The sequence below is a fragment of the Drosophila rhopaloa genome, unplaced genomic scaffold, assembly GCF_018152115.1.
Source record: "Drosophila rhopaloa isolate 14029-0021.01 unplaced genomic scaffold, ASM1815211v1 contig_3, whole genome shotgun sequence".
In the NCBI taxonomy this organism is placed as follows: Eukaryota; Metazoa; Arthropoda; class Insecta; order Diptera; family Drosophilidae; genus Drosophila; species Drosophila rhopaloa.
In genome coordinates, this window is record NW_025335123.1 from 13,645,238 (window position 1) to 13,659,098 (window position 13,861).

Here is a 13,861-nt window from a genome sequence, read left to right on the forward strand (position 1 = left end):
TGGCTTTGGGTTTTGGCGGTGCGGTTGGGGTGTTGTGGGAAAACTTGAACCGAACCGCAATCTGACCGAGTTGCAGTGTGGGTGGTGCAAAGTGGGTGGTGCAGTGTGGGTGGTGCAACTGGGTGGTGGGCGGCTGGGGTGGTGGTGCTTTCGAAGTGAGTTAAACCGCAAGAACCGCTGACCTGCTTACTTGAGTGCTGGACACAAAGTGGGGGCCATATTGTTTGTGTGTGCGTGCAACATGCAACACCACCCCTCGGCCACACCAATCCCCCCTCCCACCGCCTCAGCCCTGTGACGTCAATGAACACGCAACCCCACGCTGACAACAATGCAACAGACACAACCGACAACAGCAACAGAAATTGCAACACAGCAGCAACATCAGACAAAGACAGCGACAACAATGGCAGAACTTCGGTGCGATGCTATGACAAATGATTAAATACCACGATGGAAAATAAAATAAAAAACAGCAGACAAACTAAAAGGGGTGGAAAAATAAAAAATACAATATAGTTTCGCTTAAAGTTTTCCTTTTTACCAATAGCAACTCGACTGAAGAGCAAATCAAAAGCAATGCGAATTTAAAGAAACACAAACAACACTCTTTTTTATCTCAGACATTTGATTCATATTAGAAATTTCTAGCACTAAAACAAAAGTCAAAGAACTTAAGCAAATAAAATTGATTGGGAGCAAAACAAAGTGATAAAATTTAAATTATAAATTAAATACAAAATTATCATACATCAAATCAAAAGAAAAGATATTCAAATGTATATATAATAAATAGATTATTTTTGCTCCAATTTGTTTTATAATTTGTCCAATAAAGATGATTGGTTGCATTATTATCTCCACTGGGTGTGCCATCATCTCTCATTGTCAGAAGTGAGGACTTAATCAGACGTATTCAAAGCGTATTCTATTATGCCCTTGATTAATGGGTGTATTAAGGTGCATTACCACCCGGCAACTCCAAGTATTTGCTGTTTTCGTGGGCGCAACTATGTCAATCTGCGGGTTTTACTTACTTAACGTACGCATTAGCCGAACTTAATTAATTACTTTGTCCGCGCGCAATTACAAAGTCGGTTTAGAAGGGTGCCTAACCACAAAACTCAATTTAACTGCTGGTCGAAGGCGGTGAACCAAAGCCGAAGACAAGTTAAGCGGAAACATTGTATTCAGAACGCTGTTTTTGCGACAGCTCGAACTATGTATTACAATTAATTTATTTTCTGCTAAATATATACAATTTATGTTAGTATACAAAACTTATACTTGAAACCGGATATGAATATATAATACAAAATGCAAAGTGTGGCCACTTAAAAAGACTTAAATCACAAATGTAAACGATGGACTCACCTCTAAATTGAACTAAACTTAAGTAATTTCCAAGATAACATCATTATGTGCACGCAAAATTGATAAGCTCCTTCAAGGTGATAACTAAAAAAAAAGAAGGCAAAAACATTGTGTGTGTGTGTGTGATTACAATGGCCAACAAGTGTGCAAATAGGTATCGATTCTATTTGATTAATAGTTACAGCAAATCGAAAATGTAAACAATATGTTAACAGCTCGATTATCGCACCCATTCCGATATGGGGGCTTTTTGGGGGTGGTAATTCAGGTGAGACCTCTATAATTCCGTCGGTAATTAGACCAACATTTCAGTAGTACAGATAAAACCAAACAAAAGCACCAGAAAAATACAATTTTAAATAAAAACATAAAATGTAGAATAAAAAGAGTGAAAAAAAAACCCATTTGCAATTCGGCGAGTGCGACGATGCCGGCGTAATTAAAAATTTCTTATCAATTTCAATTTCAATTGTTAATTGTTGTGGCTTATTCTACACACACTAAGTACCGTGTTCGGGTATCTATATCTTTTGTACATACATTTATATGGGCGCACATACATGTACTGTACTTTATGGTCTGAATGCGGAATATGAGGGACTCAATCGATAAACCCAAAAAAAAATCCCCCTAATGCAGTAAAAACTTGGCCAAGGCGTCTTTTTCGTATGCATAAAAATGATTTAAGCCATGAAACTAGATATTAAACACATCTACATTAGGCAACTAAAATAGTTACAGGTTCCATCTGAAATATCGATTGAAATGTATCAATTAGGGAAAACCAGTTCAAGTATAATTAGAATTTCCTCAACTAACTAAATTAAACCACATATTTAACTTTAAGTGGATTGAAACACATTTCAAAATGACTCTTCACAACTTGTGTCGTTCAAAATTCCTCTACGGCTACGAATATCAGCACACAAATTAGGATTTGGAATAATCAAAATCATAATTCTCTTCTCATTCTTTTCCCAGGTAAAGTAGTCGCACGTGTCTATGTGCCTATACATGTACATACATGTTCGTTTTTAAAATTCACCAAGTGTCTAACTTTTAAGGAAATTCTATTATAATAAACAACAAAAGTATATTTGAAAAAATATATATTTTTAAAAACATAAGCTACATTTTTATTTACTTTTTGAAAATTAATAAAAATATTTTTGATACTAAAAAAAACAATCTTTGCTCAATAAACACAAAATAGAGATCTTATCTGTTATGTGCATTAGTATAAATCAACCCTATTTTTGTCTTCATTGTTTTTACCGCCTTCATTATAGGCATATTTTTTTTCAGTGTAAAATATAGTGAGGTATTCTAGTAAGCCTTGTCTTTGACCCGACCTCAGAACTGAGTTGCATCCCCGAGGCTAACAAATTGAGCTGGATGTTTTCACTTGCCATTTCCGGGCTGCAACAACAAACCGCAAGCCCCACACTCAGACACACACTCACACACACTCAGACACACACTCACACACACTCACATACACTCACACACACTCGCACACGCACTGGGGGAAAATGAAAATTAAGGAAGGACATGGCATTGTTTTGATATATCCTGTTGTGGCCAACAGAGAAACCATCAGAAATCCAGGCGAATGGCATGCGAATTCGTATTTGCTTGCCGTAATTACTATCATCGTCTGGTGTTATTGAAAGAGGTAATCGCATAAAGGGTAAAAGGCTAGGCCGAATTGTGGCATATTAATTCATATCATTGGCAAACGAATGGGAAACGCTTTTAATTGATATGTGTAATTATGGCAATTTGATATTACAGGTAGTTTTCTACTAGGATATGATAAGCGGAAAAGTAATTAAAAGGAGCAGAACGTAATAATTATTTGTGAAAATTGTCGGGTATTATTTATAACATTCGTTTTGTCGCAGATATAAATACTTTTCTGTAATTTATACACGATATACTGTATTTTAATTTGAGTTTAATAGATAAAACAGGATTACAATTGGGCAATTCATTTTTTTAAATATATAAAAACCAGTGAATTTAGAAACAATATCTAAACAAATCCCAAATGACTTATACAAAACTTTAAATATAAATACATATATATTAATTAAAAAAATGATTAAATAATATTCAAATTCTTATGAATATTAACAAATATGTGTTACTCAAAAATGAATTCCCCATATGACTAATAAGTATTAATTATATAAAGTTCAATAAATAATTAAATAAAATTCATAATAAGGTTTTCACCTTTCGGTGGCTTTTTTGATTAAGAACTTCCTCAAGCTCGTCCAATTTTTTTTGGCAGCGATTCCATTTTATTGGCAATGACAATTGGGTTTTGATTTCGTTTGCCATTTTCGCTTTTTTTTTTCTTTTTCAAATTAATGCCAAGGCACTTGTCGCTATGTGTTGTGCATGCCAAAGATCTGGAGATCGTATCGGATTGGTATCGGGCATTATACAACTTCGATTCCAGAGCGGCACGCGACTTTGCGCCTGCGCATTTGAATAAAAAAAAAAGCAACAAAAGTCGAGCGAATTGCTTTGGCGAAATAATGCGAGTCATGTAGCGACGTCAGTTCGCATTTGTTTATTTTATTCGTGCCGTATATTTCAGCCGTTGACAAAATGAGCCAAAATGATAAAGCAAGCGTTGAGGTGTTAGCTTCTTTTTTCCTCTTTCAGCCGCATTCCAATTTTTTTGGCTAATGATCATAATAAATTAAACGTCCGCATGTGTGATCCAGACTTCTGGGCTTAATTTTTTTTTATTTATGATTATTAGTTTTTTTTTTGGCGACAAAATCGTTTTGTGGCGCTAATTGGTTGGTTAAAGATTCGATATATTGAGTAACTGATAGACCACGAATCTCTCAGCCGAATCCATTATCTTGGCGAGGTGTTTGTGTGGCGTAAACAATAGTGGAATAAAATGAAATAAGATCCCCGGCATTTGGCCCAAATTAAGTACTGTTCAAACAGCGTTCAAGAACCTGTTATTCAAAAGCCGTTGACAACTTTGTTGCCAACGGGCAAACAGCGCCAACATTTCCCAAGAATGCGAGATCACCTGTTGCCACCTCCCACACACATTATCCATATCTTTATCTGTTTCGTAACACTTTATTGGGGATATTCCTCATGGAAGAGTCGGCTGCTTTGAAGCGATGGGGTAAACATCAGGGAACATCAAACAAACCCATCTATCTCAATTTCGACAATTCATGACATTCCGCAAATATTTATACCTTCATTTGGTCAGCTTCAGATCGCCGAAATATGTTTGTTTTTATTCGTGTATTCGAAGATAATACAGTAACCGCCATAGGTTTGATTTGGAGTAATATATAATATATATAATAATAATATTCAATATATTACTAAGATATTATTAAAATTCTCAAAAAATAAATATGGTCAACTATTCATAACCTAATTGATATGTCTGTTACATTACACATTACTAAGTAGTTTCGGATTTGTTTATTTCCACTAATCTTATCAAATAAAATACCGATTTATATACGACTATTAAATTTTATTATTTGTTAATAAATAATAACTGACACAGATGATTACATTTCCTTTGATTTTATTGTGCTAATCAAATAATAACTTTTTGATTAATTTATTACCAATAGAAAACATTTTTGATTGTTAATATCCAGACATTTTTGAACATTTTAAATGGTCTCTTTTATTGAATTTATTGCTATCAAATTAACATTTAATGATGAATCTAAACCAAATAATGTTTTTACAGTGTTAAAACTAAGCTTACATTTATATATGGCTATTAGAAGAGAGTGGAACTTTAACCCTATTAATTGTATTATCGTTCACGAATGATAAATTGTGATTGAATTGACACCTTTGAAAAACAGCACGACCTTTTCAATATATAATTTCCTATTTATCACATGGATTTACTAGCGCTTTTCAGACGAATCGTACGACGTAGATATATTCTCTGTGTACTGCACCCATATATCTAGTTCAAATTTGATTCGCAAACAGGTCGGCGACAAAACATTTGTTTGATAAAACGTTATCGGCCACGGGGGTCTCTGACACCCGAATAATGTTACTACAATGGAGAAGTCTGGGGATTGGAAAGGGAAAACGACGGTGGAGTTATTCTAAATTTGGAATAGACTTTTTGACAGTCCATCGTAGCGTTACGGCATGTGTATTTACTTTTTCTGGTTCTCTTTCTTTTTTATTTTTTGGCAGCCAGTTTTTGCCGGTTTAAGCCAACTTCTTGGGGACTTCTCTTTCAATGATAATAATAACAAGTATGTTATAATATATACATATATATACATTATAATATAATAATCACATAATATTAGTTATAAATTATATACTAACTTCTTGGTTACTTCTCTTTTAATAATAAAAATAATAATTATATTTTAATATATAAGTATATATGTGGTATATAATAATCGAATAATATTAATTATGTATTAACACGTGCCACTTGCACTCATTTTAGCTCTTTCTCAGGGCGTTTCTCTTTCCCCGATCCTCTCTCTTCGGGGGTTTCTCTTGGGAGCTCTCTTTTATGGGCATGACCACCGGACTTGTGTGTTATTCTCGCTCGCGGGCAAAGTCCACCGAGTGATGCCAAAGTTCATCAGCGATTTTAACTTGTTAAGCACTATTTTAACAAATGAAAAACTTCCTAAGAAGAAAAAATTACTAAAGTTGTCCAATAGTTTATCCAAATGTAATGTAACTCAAATAGAACATCATCATTTCACAAAATCAACTTTTAAAAACACAAAACTTTATCTTAATTTAATTTTTAAACTATGAACTTGTGTATTCTCAATGCTCTGATCATAAAAAATTTTAAAAGTAATCTATTCTAATCTATTTCAGCTAGAGAAAAATGAAAACTTTTCAAAGTTAATAAATAATGAATAAAAGAAAACCTTTTTATTTGTAGCAAATCAGCTTTCAAATAATAAAGATTGTCTTTAAATTAAGAGATTTATATTTCATAGTTATTAATCTTTGTCGTGGCTGTATAACTTTTTAAAAAAATATGGTCAATTTACTAAAATATCGAAATCATTCCATAAGTTCTCTTATTATTTACAGGCTGAAAATATGTAGTACCATTGTTATTAAAAAAAACCACCGATTTTTTCCAATGCTTCACGAGTATTGTTTTTGATTTCTTACATGACCTCTGAACTCTGTAATCTTTATCCTCCAGATTGTTTCAATATTTCAAGAACAAATTAAGTTCTCTTCGCTTGCGCATCTCTCTTTCGAAAAATTATTTGAACTCTCCGCTTGGCGGGCTTATCAAGTTTATTACGTTTTTCTGGTTGACTTTTTCTACACTTTTTGTTGTATATTTTGTTTTCATTACGTAGCACTGATATGGAGCGATCGGTCGTAATCAAGAGTCAAAGCCAGTCCCCCAGAAACGACGCCAACCACCCACCGCCCCCTTGGGACGACCCCAAAAAGGCGGTAAGTGAACCCACATGGGCATTATAGCGAAATTAGTGCTTTCGTACGACTCTCAGCATTAATTGGACACAATCAAAGGCGAAATACTGAAATGCTGGATATGCTGAAAATGCTGGAAATATTAGAAACGTGTAAATATGAATTCGGTTTATGTAAGTTGCGTTTCCAGCGTAGACTGCACCGATCCAGAGTCACGAAAATAGCAACAGACCAAACCGAACCGGTTGATAAAAAGGCAAAAATAACCAAAAACTATGCGGCAACAGGTACGCAACGTGGATCGACAAACATAAAATACACATGGAGAAATGCGAAGCTTTTATCACGCATTTAATTCAAGTTTATCTGTTTTAAATTAAAATTGATATACTGAAACTTTATTCTACATCTCCCCCTTTTTCCAGCATTTTAAACATTATTTTATAATTATTTGTTTAAATACGGCAGACTCTGAAGAACAATTTAAACATTTGTTTTGTAAATATAAGCAGTTTTTGCATTAATTTTCAGTCAGTGATTAATACATTTTTTTAACCTACAAAAGCCTTCTTTGTTTGACATTTATGTTACTCTACAGAAACACTCTTTGTCATAAAAATGTTTATGAGTCAGACGCAGTAATTTATTTACTTATTTTATTAATTTTCTTGATATCAAATTTTTCTTCCAACAAAACAAGAATGAACAAGTAAAATAAATTTCAAAAGTAAAAGTTAAGTTAATAATTCATTGAAATAATATCATTGAATAATATCAATATAATTTTTTGTTGTAAGAAACTTATTAATTTGTTCAAAATTTAAGAGGATTTTTTGGGAGGTGTATGAAATACAAAATGTGGTTTGCTCCAGTCTACCGACTGGCCTCCCAAGTCCCCCTCTTAAGGTCGTCTGTAGAACGGAACCCCGGAGACAAGAGTCCGGACAAAGAAAATAAAAGAAAAAAAAATATATATGGTAAAAGCAGGCTGGCAGGCAGCAACCGGCACAACAGCTTTGGCATTGCGTTATGCCAAGGCAAATCGCGATCATCATCGGGCCGGGCTTATGCCATTGGAACCGCATCATGACCATCTTTAATATGATCATCATTATCATTATCAGCATCATCGATGACGCCGCCGGTCGAAGAATGCAACGAAAAACAAGTTTTCCCATCCTCAACGGCAGAAATATATGAGCACATCGCAATGCGCTCAAGTTCACCAAGATCGCAAGATCGGAGGATCGGAGGACGATGGTATGGTATAATATAATATTGTATGGTATGGTATGGTATGGTATGGTATAGGGGTATGTGGATTGCATGTGATGTGCCATCTGTTGGCTGCTCACAGGCTAATGCAGTCAATTATGTGGTACATAGGCGGGCAATCAGGTTTAGGTTCGAATAGCCAATGCAACAGTGATTTCGAACACAGATTTTAAAGAAATTAATATTGACTTTAATTGTTTTACTTTGTTATTATCTATATAACTTAATTTAGAACATATGTTCACCCATAAAATGCTATAATTAAACATATTTTAATGTTAAAAAGCACCCAATGAAAAACCAAAATCCTGAATTGATCTTACCAAGTGAAAAACAATTATTATATATATTATTTTTTAGTTCATCAAACATATTTTTCGTACGTTAAATGTGCAAATGTCTAAAAATCAGCGCTTTATTTAATCTTTGTAATAGGATTTTCTTAATGAAACTCAAGTATATTTATTTTAAAGAAAGTTTAAAAACATATAATTTTTAAAGATCATAAAAATAATACTTATGTTTACTTAGAATTGATTTTATTGAGGATCATCTGCTCTTTAATTGTATAAAATCTTATAAAACCAACGAATTGAATATTTTTAGTAAACTTAAATGAATGAATTCTTTTAAATTTAACTACTAGATTCGAACGACGGTCGTTACCATTTAGATCGATGTTCCTGATGACTAAGAATATAAGTATTGTAGTAAGCCCCAACTCAGCGGAACTTCAACGGAATCAAACAGATGATTTGGCCTACGTGCCTATAGTGAATTCTATAATATTTGCCCAATATTTGGAAGTGCAAAAAAACGATTATTCTGCAAGAGTGCCTCATTGTTCATACATTTTTTTGCAGTTAACAAAATAAAATAATAAAAACAACAACGAGAGCGGAAAAAACTAGAAAGTATGAAAATCTAAAACGTATTGGCAAAAACAAAACGTACCAAAAACAATTTATTGTTATTAGTATTACTAAGTAATATTTCGAGAATAATTTTGCGCTTTGTTTTGTTTCAGTTTCGTTTGTTTGTTTTTCTTGGTGCGCTTAAATGCAAACAAAACATGAATTTTTATTTACCATTTAGCCAGCACAGATCAGCAGATATATTTGTATACATAAAATAGCATACACATATAGCCGCACATATATTCATTTATGGGAATTAAATTGTAAAATAGAGACAGCATATGGTAAGTGCCAATAGAAGTTTGAGGTATCAGCAGGATTGATTGGCTAATTTATAAAAAGTATGCTTTTTCCAAAGAATTCATTATTTATCAGTGTGGTTTGTTATTCTTCACAATATAATATAATTATTCTTGGGGCGTGAAACGTTTTAATGGATTAATGAAATTAATTGGTTAATCTTTAAAAATAAAATTAATCAATTGATTTTGATACATTTCTTAGGAAATACACTAGATTACAAAATAAATTAATAAATATATTAAATACAATTACATATGTCTTTACTTTTAAATATAGGTATATAAGTTTTATACTCAAATTTCTTAAGGGAAAACAAATCAAAGTAAAGATATTCCAATATATGTATATTTAAGTTAACCAAATCGACTTGAAAACATAACATCCCCGAATAAAATCGTATTATTTAACGTAATTTTAATTAATTTTCATCATTTAAGAGGTGTTCAAAAGTCGCTTCAACAAACTCAGCATTCTCATAGATTTATTTTGCGTATCTTTGGCGCCAGTTATCTGACCACATAAACCAACAACAATAATAATAACAACAACGACAGCGGCAAGGCACCATTAAAAACATAATTTATCAACAATTTACATGCCAAGTCCAAGGCGTTTGTTAAGTGTTATTAAAAAATTACAAGCATCGACAACGAAAAGTACGGCAACCAGTACGTGTGTGATGGTATCATTTTGCAGCCTCATGAATATGCAGCAGGAATTCCGAGGCCTAGGAAATTGCAACTATAGTTTTTAGCAATCACAATGTAATACTAGTTTGAAGGATCCGCAGGTTGCGATTGCACGCAATTATCTAGTGGCATTGCACAACCCCAAGAAATCCACAATTGCGGATCACTCATCTCATGGCCCAGCAATTATCGATGGGCAATTTGTGTCCGAGTGCGAACAACAATCATATCGAACAACATCTCAGTCCAATTGGTAAACTTTTCATTACGAGAGCCACAAAAAATAAACAAAATTTGGTCTGAATGGAAAAAGTTGCCGAGAAGTTTCACTTATCTTCAATGGAACGGAAAACTTTTTGAAACAGAGCCAGTTTTGATGGCAGATTAACAATAATCATTTGCTACGTGTGCGCAGCATTAATTTTATCAGCACCTTATCATAAGCTTCTACTTTTCGAAATTCTTTACCCCCTAAAAATAGATTTTTAAAAAAGTAGTTGTTATGCTTTTAATTTGTTCATTTTTCGTAGCTCATAACATTTTATATGATTTGAATTAAGCCCAAGTTATGGTTTATATATTTCAGGAATATCTTATATACAAATCCATATTGTTGTTAAAATATTCCAAAATGTTTTAAAATTTGGTTTAAAGGAAAATACAAATATTGGTGTCAATTGTTTAAAACAAGTATTATTATTTTTTTGAACAGGGGTTATATATAAATTTAATAAATATAATCTGTTGTAATTTTTAAAGACACTGGTGTGGAATATTTTCAAACAGAAATAATGCTTGACAAAGATGCCCAAATTTGAAATATCTTATCTACGATCGCATTTGACGAGCAGTCGGATCATTTGGAGGCCCGCGGTTCTGGAGGGGCACAGAATTAAGATTTGGGATTTGAGAACCGAGATTCGAGATATCTGAAGCATTTGGCACGTGGGTGACCGGCAAATGCGGAAGCGTCACTTGACGATGGCCAAATATGCGCCTGTTTAAGTATCTGTATCTGTATCTGAATCTGGGTAGGAATCTGGATCTGTATTCGTAGCCGTATCTGTATCTCGCGGTGAGCATCTGCAGTGCCTCATAATCATTCAAGTGGGTGTCTTCAACATGAATGAAATGGAATTGGAAGTGGAATTGGAATTGGAAGAACAGCAGTGTGGCCACAAAAAATCTCGTTTAGTCACTTTGCGAAAAGCACAAAACAGAACAGCATACAAATGTATCTGCGGGCCAGTGGATGTATCTTCGTATCTGTATTTGAATCTCTATCTGTATCTGTAAATGTATCTGTATCTGTATGCCTGCAGAGCAATCGAATCAAGAGACAAACTGGGTAATTGGTTCATTATATAGTAGAAGCCAACGACATCCGCTCGTTAATGTAAATTACACAATAGTTTCGAATCATTTTTTTCGTCTGAGCTTAACTTTTCATTCCACTTTTCTCTAGCTCTCTGTTTGCAAGCAAATGTGTTTGTAGGGATGTGTTTGCGCAATCGATAAATATTACATTTTTAATATCGACACAAAAAAATAAAATCCTTAATATATCGCAAATTACTAATCATTTTAATTTAGTACTCCATATCTGGCACAATATCAAGCCTCTTTGGCTATAGCAGGCCCATCAAGGATATTGGTTTATCAACTTATCAAATTTAATAACATTGATTAAGAATTCTTAGACTTTTAAGACAGTGATTTTAAGTCATGTATAATTTAATTATGAGAAAAACCAGAAATACCAAAAGATAATATGTATGTATATATAAAATTAATAAAAATCTTTGGAATTATGGTAGCCAAAAACCAATAGATCAGAAGCAAGAATAAGTTAGCAAAGTCAGAAAAGGATATTATGAAAAATACTACAATAACCAAGTCTTACTAGAGTTCACACCTTTTAAAATATTTTGTAATTCACAATCACAGTGATCAATAGTATTCTTAAATTTCCAATAGAACACCAAAGAATTCCTCAACGATTTTCTGGTAGACATAAACAACAGCAGTGTCTCATGTATCTAGATAGTAATGCACCTAGAATCTCGTTGATAAATAAAAAGGTATAAACACAGAACGCTGATAGGTTCCAATTTTATTTGTTCAGTGATCTTAAATTTCCCTACGGTCTCATAATTTCCCCTTTATAATCCCGCCCGATGTAAACACACAGTCTGGAAACTTTCCATTGGTCCGAGGAATCGGAGATAACGGCAAAATTAATGCGCAGAGATCGCAGAAAATCAGAACAATAATAGAAAATTGTTTGGGATATAGGAACAGTGGATGGAGGCTCTACTGTAGACTAAATTTATTAAACAATTATTGGACATTTTTTTGTGTTGTCTGTGTTTTATTTGTTATTGTTCCACAAAAGAGACCTGCTGATCGCGAAAGAGAGCCGAAGAAAGAGGCGAGAAGAGAGAGAGGCGGTGATAAAGAGAGGAAGGGAGAGCGGGCTGATAAAGCAGCAGGAGCAACAACAATAGCAAACAAATACAATGCGAATTATCAGTGGACTGCGTGATATGATTATCAAAAGGTTTCCCATTGCTGTTGTTGTTGCAGCGGCTGCTGGCAACGGCATTTCTGAACATATATTCATATATATATATATAAATACATATCAAGAAATATATATATATATACCTCATACACGCACATTCCTATACATGTGAGTTTGGAACAGTTTATTCATCCAATCCATATATAATTAAGACGTTTCCAACGTGCTTTGATAGCGCCCAAAAAAAAAGACAACAAACAACAAATATTTAAACAAATATGCAAATACCTAAGAACGAAAGAAATCAGCTGAACTGAAAGAAATGAAAGCAACATTGATGTTGTTTTAAGAAATATTTTTGATCTAGTAAAACTAAGATATTACAGAAGTAGTACAAATATTTTCTTTTAGTCTAACCTAAAGAATTTAAAATTTTTAATAAATATATTTGTATATGTTTAGTTTTTAAAGTATTAACAAAAATATGCACAAGAACTTAATTTAAAAGTATACTCAAGAAAAGTTTAAAATTTAGAAATGCTTACAAAATGAATCTTGATTTTAGAAATTCAAAGAAATGGTTTCAGCTTAACTTTAATAAATTGTTAGGTTCTTACTAATCAAAGAATTTGTTGGATAACAAAGGTCAGCCTATCAGTTTTTAAGTATTCTGTTATCATTTCTTAACACTTTATCATTCTAACCTTATATTTTGTCCACTGAAATCGACATCTATTTTTCCCCCCGCAGCATCGTTACAATAATGGAATAATGGAGCACGTCTAATTCAACTCACGCACTAACGTAGATAACATTTTTTGAAGGGGAATTTTTATTTTTGTAGTTTCTTATACTCCTGATCTAAAATCTATATGATCAATTATTTAAAGTTGTACATTTTCAAGCTAATTGGCTTACTCAATATTAACCTTTATTGACTATGAAAACGTTTAATAGTTTTTTGTAACCTAACCTATGAAATAAGTTACTCTAGGGTTTTTAGTAGCCCTTAAAAAATCCATATTTTCCTATGGCTATATACATTCTTTTATCTTTATTTATAAACGATATCTTACGAAACTTAAAAGCTTAATGCTTATAGCGATATGGTTTGTACGATAAACTTTTCTGCTTCAATAGTAGGTTTGGTAAAAATATATTGAATAAGATACTTAAAGAGGGTAATTAACACCAAACAAAAAGTCACTAGCACTGGCTAAATAACATTTGATATAACAATGATAAGTTGAGGATAGAAACGATATCTTACGATAATTAAAATTTTGATTTAATGGAGATGTGGTATTTTCGATATAATT

General features: G+C 32.9%; 1 protein-coding gene across 1 annotated transcript in view; it reads right to left on the minus strand.

Annotated features, from left to right (window-relative positions):
* LOC108049006 (high affinity cGMP-specific 3',5'-cyclic phosphodiesterase 9A) overlaps nt 1–13,861 on the minus strand; it is a 119,780-nt gene that overhangs the window by 105,102 nt on the left and 817 nt on the right. The window contains exon 2 of the mRNA XM_044460844.1: nt 1,375–1,458. The gene's annotated coding sequence lies outside the window, so the exon portion shown is untranslated. The remainder of the gene's footprint in view (nt 1–1,374; nt 1,459–13,861) is intronic.